Below are 9,050 nucleotides of genomic sequence, written 5' to 3'. Positions count from 1 at the left end.
TATTTGTCTCAGAACCATTAAAGTGACCAAAATCCCCTTTAATGAGGTGGGATCTTTGTTAAGAACAGCGAATGTGATTCTTCTGTCTTCTCCTGCAATACTGAGAACATGAAACTGCTTACTGTCACGTCAATTTCTCTCCCAGTCTGGGTGACAGCAGCTTCTTTGGTGAGGAACAAGAGCATTCCTCCCCCCTCCTGCCTCTTACAAAGTCCTGAAAAGCAATTAAGAGCTCGTTCCTGTGGATGGATGTGTTAGTAGGATGTATGACAAGGATTGTGCTCTGCTAACTAAAGTTATATCATATTCCTGGGACCTCATTAAAAGTGATTTTCATGTTAACTTAGATGTTTTCTTCTTGGAGTAATGAGAGTTTCGAAGGCAGACAGATCTAGAGTGAAGTCCCATCCTCCCCCAATACATATACCATTTACTAAGGGTGCAGCTTAAGAATAAATGACATCTACTTTCTGAGCCGACTTGCTCATCTATACAATGGGGATAATCACAGCATCTGGCTCACAAGGATGCTGCATGGATGGATTAAATAACGCAGGCAGGTAAAAGGGTTGGCGAAGCGCCTGGCACGTAGTAAGTGCTCAGTAAAGGATAGTGGTTATTACGCAGCGTGGATGGAAACGATGCCTGAAGCACTAATCTGGGAAAGCTCCTGAGAATAGAAGCAGTCAATTTTGGCAAACCAATTCCCAGGGGACTTCACAAGCTCAGTTATCAGCCCTCCACCTTCTGCAGAATAGCAGCTCTGAAAACTGCCATCTGATTTGCTATGTCCACACAGCTCAGCTGAAGACACAACATGCAGCCTTAAATAGACCTAAAGAAAACTGAGGAGTGCATTAAAATCGGCCACAGAAACAAGCAGAAATCAAGCTCCATAATGAATGCTCAGCCTTTTATAGACTGGGAAGTTTAACAAGATCATCTAAAGGTCAGGAGGGGACTCAGCTAAACCCAGAGAGAGAGAAAGAGCGAGAGAGAGAGAAGGAAACATTTTACTGCATGTCCGCTTCCACGTTCTTTAACATGAGTCCTCGTGTTGGGGAATTAGAGGAATTCCAATTAAGCCCTTTCATTTTGATTTCTCATTAGATCCTTAGAATATCTGCAGAAAATTAAATCGAACAAGAGACCTCCAGCAGGGAGATTTATCCGATTTAATGTTTTGAAAGAGACTTATTATCTTGTCAGGAATAATTTGAAAATCCAAATAAGAGCAATTGAATCAGCAGAATTTAGGCCTCGAGATAACAGTCACCCTGTAAGACCAACCGTAGCATTTAAACAGCTCTGCCCTTCCTAGCTGTGCTCCTCTCTCTGTCTCGCCTACCACCACCTACAATTTTTGAAGACCACAACCAGAGACCACATCAATCGTGTTGAAACGAAGCCTATATCTGGGGTCTTCACCCTGGATTTCTTTGTCTTCACTCACTACCACTTCCAATTTGTGTGCAGACAGGCTGTAGCTTGATGACCTTGTGAAATGCTTCTTCTCCCAGCCCGCTGGGTATCTTCCGCGGGCTTTGTCCTCAACAGAAAATAGCAGCTGACTCCTTCCTCCTCATGATCCCCTGGGATGGGGAGTGGTCACTGCTAGAAATAATCATATTGATTTCAAAATAGAGTCGGGATTTTTCTTTTTAATAACCTTCCAGCTATAGGGAGCCACAATCTTGGGAGATGAAGGAGCATGCTGTTTCATTAACAACCAGATCACTCAGGTCAAGATAGGAGTGGGCTCCACCATGGCCTGCCTCGAATCCCTGTTGAGACTACATGGTTGCTGGGATTTAGCCCCATGACTTGTGCTTGCTCATGAAGGGCTGGGTCTCTCTGAGCATCTCCAGCTGCTCTAGGGCTGCCAGACCCTCCTAGGCCTTCAGCCTTCTCTGCTGAGCACAAGATATATGGCAGGCAATGCATGTTAAACGTGCCATACCATGGTCTCTCCAGCTCTAGCATCTAAACAGCAAGTCTCTATGTAGTAAATATTTGGTCAGTTCAAAGCCATTAATTCTTTCCTCCTCCTTTTGCCTTGCTTCTGGATATAGGGAAAACTTTGAGTCCTCTTGACATGGGGCTCATGACACCTGGTCCACATGTTCTCTTCCTCCCTTCTTTTCTGTTGGCTGGCTTGGCTGGTCTGATCGCTGAATTGCCATTTGCTTGGTGCCACTGTCATGGCCTCTGGTCATTAAGGTCCTATCTTTTTTTTTTAAGGTGGAGTTTTGCTCTTGTTGCTCAGGCTGGAGTGCAGTGGCACGATCTCGGCTCACTGAAACATCTGCCTCCCCTGTTCAAGCCATTCTCTTGCCTCAGCCTCCCGAGCAGCTGGAATTACAGGTGCCTGCCACCACTCCTGGCTAATTTTTATATTTTCAGTTGAGACAGCGTTTTACCATGTTGGCCAGACTGGTCTCCAACTCCTGACTACAGGTGATCCACTTGCTTCAGCCTCCCAAAGTGTTGGGATTACAGGTGTGAGCCACCACGCCCAGCCAAGGTCCCACCCCTGATAACCCCTCTTCCTGACCCAGGCCTCTGCTGCACCAGTAGTCCTCTCTGTACCTATTGCCTTCAAAGGAGCATGCAGGAACTTCTGGGCCCCCAGAAGTACGCATATGCCTGACAGAGTCAGAAATGCTGCCCCGGAGCCTCCAATCTGACTTTTCACTCTGAGATGCTGTTTCATTGCCCTGGGCCAATGGGTAATGTAGTTTTTACCCAGGCTATGCCCACCGCAGCGTGCTACCACCCAACCCCCAGCTCCATAATCATCCCGAGTCTCCTTTACCTGTCGAGATATTTCTGCCAATCCCAGGAAAGTGTTTACTGAATGAGGGAGAAGGTGGCAATCTGTGTATGACATTGCCACCTGACTTTTTCCCAGGCTTCACTTATGTGGAAAGGCTGTTTCATCTCACACTTTTTCTCTGGAAGCCTCTTAGCCTATTTTCCAAGGCACTGAAATTTATAGCTCAGCATTAAGAGCAGAAGGGGGCATATTATGTCTACATCCTAGAAGAAACTGTGATCTGAGTCTGTCAGGCATAGTTTTTGATGTGGGAGTCTACAATGGCTGGGAGCAAAGGACTATTAAAACCAAAAGTTACACAGGTTTAATATACCCCAAATATCTCTACTATATTTCTGGTCCTCCCTGCGTCCTAGGATGTGATCTGAGAGACCCAAGTAGACACCCCTTTGTCAACTAATATGGGCCCTAAGGTTAAGAAAGCAAACTACCTGTGGGTTGAGAGTTCAGGGCCCAGCTGCCATGGCACATTTTAAAATTCCTGCTGTAAGAAATACCATACCCTTATAAAACTCGCTAAAATAGGAGCTATCAGGCCACTACAACTCTGGACAGAGGACCGGCCTTCCAAACATTCTGCAGCTACTACAGATTTTAGGTCCGTTTTGGCAGCTAATAGAGACGCACACAAACTGTCTTTGCATCCTATAGTTCAATTTTGGATGTAAAGAGCCAAATTCCACCTCATTTGGATGCTAAAATCCTGCTCCAAAGTGAACATGGGATGTATGTTGCATACATGTTTACCCAATTTGCATGTGCTCAGCTCCCCTCATAAATATGCATAGCTTTTCCTTTAAACCTGCAGCATATATATGATACTAGCCCTGCGAGGCATAAAACCTAACCCAGCATTCCCTTCTTCCAAGAGAGAGCACCTTTTTGGTGGGCTTTGTTCTCCATGGAAGATAGCAGCTGACTTCTTCCTCCTCATGGTCCCCTGGGCTGGGGGCTCACTGCTAGAAATAATTATATGGATTTCAAAATAGAGTTGGGGTTTTTCTCTTTAATAGCCTTCCAGCTACAGGGAGCCACGATCTTGGGAGATCTTTGTCTTCTGTGCTTGCAAATCGATATTGCCAAGAAAGCACTCCTTTCTGTTCAGCCATCTTGTTGGTCTTTTGGAAGACATGGGGACGTGGATCTCAAGGAGGAGTCTTTGTTAGGAGCAGGGACTGAGTGTGAGGATGTGCCCTGGAGAAGGTGTGAGTGAACCATACTCGCTATCCAAAGAGAGGAAGATGGACACACAGATAAGCGCAGCCTCTCGGGGAGCGAGGCCGGGTCTGTCTTGGTTGCAGGGTAGAAGGGGTACTCTGGCGGAGAAAGAGAAGATCCATTGGCTGGCATCAAGAGAGGACTTTGGGGACAGAGCAGTGATGTTTAAAGATATATTCACGTAATTTGGCTCATGGTGTGAAACACAAACTTCCAACCTCCTGGAAATATAGCACTGCATGTTTGGATCTAACGATATACTGTTGTGGATTTGGGACTAATTCTTGAGTGTGTGGGACATCTGAGCCCTGCTTCTAGGTGGACATGGGGCGAGAACCAAGTTATGCACAAGGAGCGGGTCACACTGAAGTCCCACTTCTGTCTTCTGCTGCGTTCTGCACCTAATGAACTCAGGAGATTGGGGTCTTGCAGGCCTGCCTTCCTTTCTTCCTTCCTTCCTTCCTTCCCTTAATCACTCCTCTTTCTTTCTTCAAAGGGAGTTTTCCCTCTCTTTTTGTTAAGATGTTTTTATTTTTATCATCCTTATTTCAGATAATGAGTTATTAAATTTCTTTCTCCTTCTCAGTGAGTTGCTTGACTAGTATTTACTGGATGTCTGTTTTGTAGCAGGTGGAATTCTGGGACCCTGGGAGAGAGACAGACCCAGCAGGCACAGTGGCTGCCACCATGCAGCTTTATGGGGAAAGCACACATTAAAGAATTATTGGATGATTTAGGAGATAATTTCATGTGTGTGAAGTGCTGCAGGAGAGTAGATGTGGGGGTAATTACCCCTAGATGGGGTAATCGGGAGACTCTGCCTCTTCCAAGGGATCAGGAGAGAGGCTTCCCGGGGGAGGGGGCGTTTGATTGAGTTGTCCTGAAGAATGAGCAGACATGAGCTAGGGAAAAAAGAGGAGGAAGAATGTTCCAGAGAAGAAACCAAGTACAAAAGCTTGGAGTCAAGACAGAACACATGTGTGACTGAAGGTGGCTAGCATTGGCAGAGAATAGGGAGTGAGGGAGGCGGTGGTGAGGAGCGAAGCTGAAGACACTCCCAGCGTCTGCCGTGATGGAGACAGAGGGACAGCAGTGTGCTAAGTACAGCACAGGCTGTGAGTCTGGAAGTCTGATGGCCTTGCCTCCTAGGTGGGTGGCCTTGGGAATGTTACTTAACTTTCCTAAATTATAATTGACTCATCTGTAAAAACTAGGGTAATTTATCTGACTCATCAAATTAGTTAATCCACAAAAATCACTAAGCACAGTGCCTGGCACATCATAAGCACATGGTAAACACTACCTGTAGGCCATGATGAGGAATTTGGATTATATCTGAAATGTAATGGGAAGGCTGGGCAGTGGCTCACTCTTGTAATCCCAGTGCTTTGGGAGGCCAAGGCAGGAGGATCACTTGAGGTCAGGAGTTTGAGAGTTATAATCGTGCCACTGCACACCAGCCTGGGCAACAGAGCAAGATACTATCTCTATAAAACAAAACAAAACAAACAAAAACAAAAACAAAAACAAACAAAAAAACCCAAAGAAATACAGGAGCAAAAAAACGAAAAAGCAAGCAAGGGGAAACTACCAATGACTTTTAAGGAGGCTTTCATGATCTGTCTTGTGCTTTTAAAAGCCTTGTTCTGCTAGGGTAGCAGTTCCCCTGCTGAGCCTTTTCTGTGATGCTGTTCTGGATGTTATTCCAGGAAGCTTATCCCAGAGCCTTCCCATCCGTCCAGGATCATGCAAGCTCCTTATTTCCCATATTAAATCCCTTTCTACTTCAAAGGTAAAGTGATTTCCATTTTCTACCACTAACTTCCAGTAGATACAGAAATTTTTGAAATAATGACGGCTTAAACTAGCATACTGTCATTGGGAATTAATGGAAGGAGATATATTTGAGAGATATTTAAGACATTGAATTATTAGGACTTGGTGATTGATTGAATACAAGGTTGGAAAGAAATAGCAACTGACTCATAAATTATTGACTTGAGAAATTATGTGAGTGGTGGTGCAGTTTCTTAAGGCTATCAAGATTGAAGCTGAAGCAGTTTTGATAGAGAAAATATGCATTTAATTGTAGACATATTCTGTTTAAGGCATATTTGAAGTCTTCCCATGGAGATGTGACAAAGACTGTTGAATGTGTGAGTCTGGAGTTCAGAAGAAAGACCTGGGCTGGATATTTAGGGATCCATTTCATCCACGTGGTGATTAAAGCCTTAGAAATGCATAAGCTTGCTTAACGCAGGTGAAGAGCGAAAAAAAATCAGTTTCCAGACAGAACTATGAGAGACAGCAACATTAAACGGGTAGTTAAAGGTAGAGGAAATGAAAGGGGAACCAAAAAGGGGCAGCGAGGCAGGCACGAGGGATGCAAAGAGTGAACACAGCGAAGAGTGGAGGAGAAAAATCAAGTGGGGGACACACTGAAAGCTTTCCAGTAGATTCAGCAACACAGAGGTCAGAGGTGAAGTGACAGAAGCAGAGACCAGATCCAAGAGCGTTGAGGAAAGAGCAGGAGGCCAGTAAATGGAGGCGATGCATGTAGATAGCGCCTCATCGGGCAGCATTCACAGCGCAGGTACCAGAAATGCTCAAAATAACAGTAAGAGTGGCAGGCACATCCTCAAAGGACTCCCTTCTCGCCACATCTTGAGGTCTTCCAAAATCTCTAATCCTTCCACGATGTGGACTCTTTACGTTTGCATATGAGGGGGAAAGGTAAGCATGAAAGAAATTATTTTAAAGCTTCAACAACTTCCTGCTGAAGTTTGGCTGTGGAAGAGAAGAGAGAGAGGGCAGTAGCTGGAAAGGAGAGAGGGTTAAGGGAAGATTTGTTTTTTAAGATGGGAGAAGCTTGAGCATATTTTAATCCTGATGGGAAGGAGCCAAGTGGGGAAACACATAAGGATTATTGATTGTGCAAGGCTCCTGGGAAGACAGAACAGCATGGGGCCCAGAGCACAGGAGGAGGCATTAGCGTTGAATAAGATCACTCAGCTCCAACAGGAGGAAAGGAGGAGAAAAAAAGAACGTGGTTTTCTGAGATTAAGTTCCCTAAGCAGAGCCCGATATGAAGGTTTTTGTGCAAGTGATTTGTTAAGAAGTGCTCTCAAGAAAAACATGTAAGAAAGGGTGGGGAAGCAGGATGTAGCCGGGTAAAAGCTAGGCCAAGGTGTAGCTTCAGAAACCAAGATTCAGCCTGAGCCCTCAGGGCTTCTGGAGTGTGAATTGCTCCCACTGAATTTGTCCTTGCAGCAAATGGGCTGGGCTTGATTTTTATGTTCCTGCATCAGTCGGTAATTGGCCATTGGCTGCCCTTCTAGGAGTGGGCTGGGGTGCAGAGCCTCCCTGCAATCTCTGGGTAAGGCAGCTTCTATAACCCCAGGACAATCCTCCAGAGAAGGGGGGCAACTCCCGCAGCAGCTGGGGAAAGGGTGCCCGTCCCTGAAAAGAAGATCTGGGTGGGGCCCAAGCAACAGATGCTACAGTGCTAGTTCAAGAACTGTTTGAGGTTGAGGATAAATAATAAGTGAGAAGATAAGGGAATCTAAGATTTAAAACGATGAAAAAATTGGAAAATAATAAAAATGTGGCTTGACTGGGAAAACATGGTAGGCTTCCCAGACAGTCAAAGCTGGTGATCGTGAGTTTCTAGTGGCACCAATGAGTGAGTCCACTTGTGTAATTTTCTCCAGTGGTGCTTAGCAGTCCAGATATAGCCATGGAGGGGGCGGGTAGTCAGAGTCATTCGGGGTTGAAGTCAGGATAGCTGCTTGAAAGGACAGAAGATAAGGGATGTGTAGGCACGAGTTGTGGCCTTTTGGGTCTAGCTGGAATAGGGAGAAAAATGAGAAGATGGGGAGAATGTTGGAGATGGAGGAAAATAAAAGAATCAATGGCCAGAGGTCTCCGTGAGGTTGGAGAGTAGTGTGCTTGGGGTGGTTGAATAAAACCAGCTTAAAAGATAGAATATCATGGGCAGATAGAAAGCGCCTTGAGCCATTGATCTGATAGGGTTGGCCCAGGGAAAGGATGACTGATCTGAGCCAGATACCTGAGTCATTGATGAATAAGGCTGGAAATGACTGAGAAATAGTGGGAGGAGCAAAGAGATGCATAGGGTGTTGTAGGCAGAGGGCACGCACCTCAAAAGTTGCAATACTGTAGGAGACTACTTTTCAAGGCGTTGGGGGAGCCCCTAAATCTTACAGCAGGATTTGGTCAGCAGGGCAACTTTCCCATCTGGCTCAATCATTTCTCTTCACAGCCTTCCTTATTCCAGACTGAATAGGTCTCTTACATACCAGGCTTCTTCAATAAAGTTTAATAATTTGTATTTCCATTTCTAGTGTTCTCTAGAACTTCTCAAACTCCATCATGTTTTCTGCTTTCCCCTTGAGATATGGTGAGCTCAGCTGTACGTTGTATACAAAAGAACGTCACAGGGCTGTGGTGCAAAGTGGGCATTTCAACCTTGTGTTCTCAGGGTCAGAGAAGTTGGGACCTTGTGTTCTCAAGGCTTGTGCTGAGCCTTGATTCCCAGACTGACGCCTTCTATTCTCTACATCAGTGCCAAAACAGCATTGCTTTAGGAAACTGTCAGAGAGAGAGCAAACCCGGTTTTCTTTGGCGGATAATTTGCTGTAAAACACTATGCCTTCTGGTACTTCGGAGAGCAGGTAACACTACCTCCTTTCTCTTCACCTTGGGAGGGAGGCAGCATGGCTCAGTGGCTCACTGATTGGACTTCAGGAGCTGATGTGCCTCATTTCTTCCTCAGCTCTGAGAGTCTAGCTCTCCAAGTGTGTCTTTTCCCTCTGTAAATTAATACTGCTTTTCTAGCAAGTTTCTGGTAAGGAATAGATGCATTATTGTGATATTGTGCTGGCCTAGAGCCAGAACCAGAGCAAAACTATTTTATAAAATGCAAAACTGTTTTTAGATAAGTTGAAATGGCTGCCCCATTCTCCTCACAATAACT

The sequence above is a fragment of the Cebus imitator genome, unplaced genomic scaffold (assembly GCF_001604975.1).
Source record: "Cebus imitator isolate Cc_AM_T3 unplaced genomic scaffold, Cebus_imitator-1.0 Scaffold63, whole genome shotgun sequence".
NCBI lineage: Eukaryota > Metazoa > Chordata > Mammalia > Primates > Cebidae > Cebus > Cebus imitator.
This window is presented reverse-complemented; position numbering follows the sequence as displayed.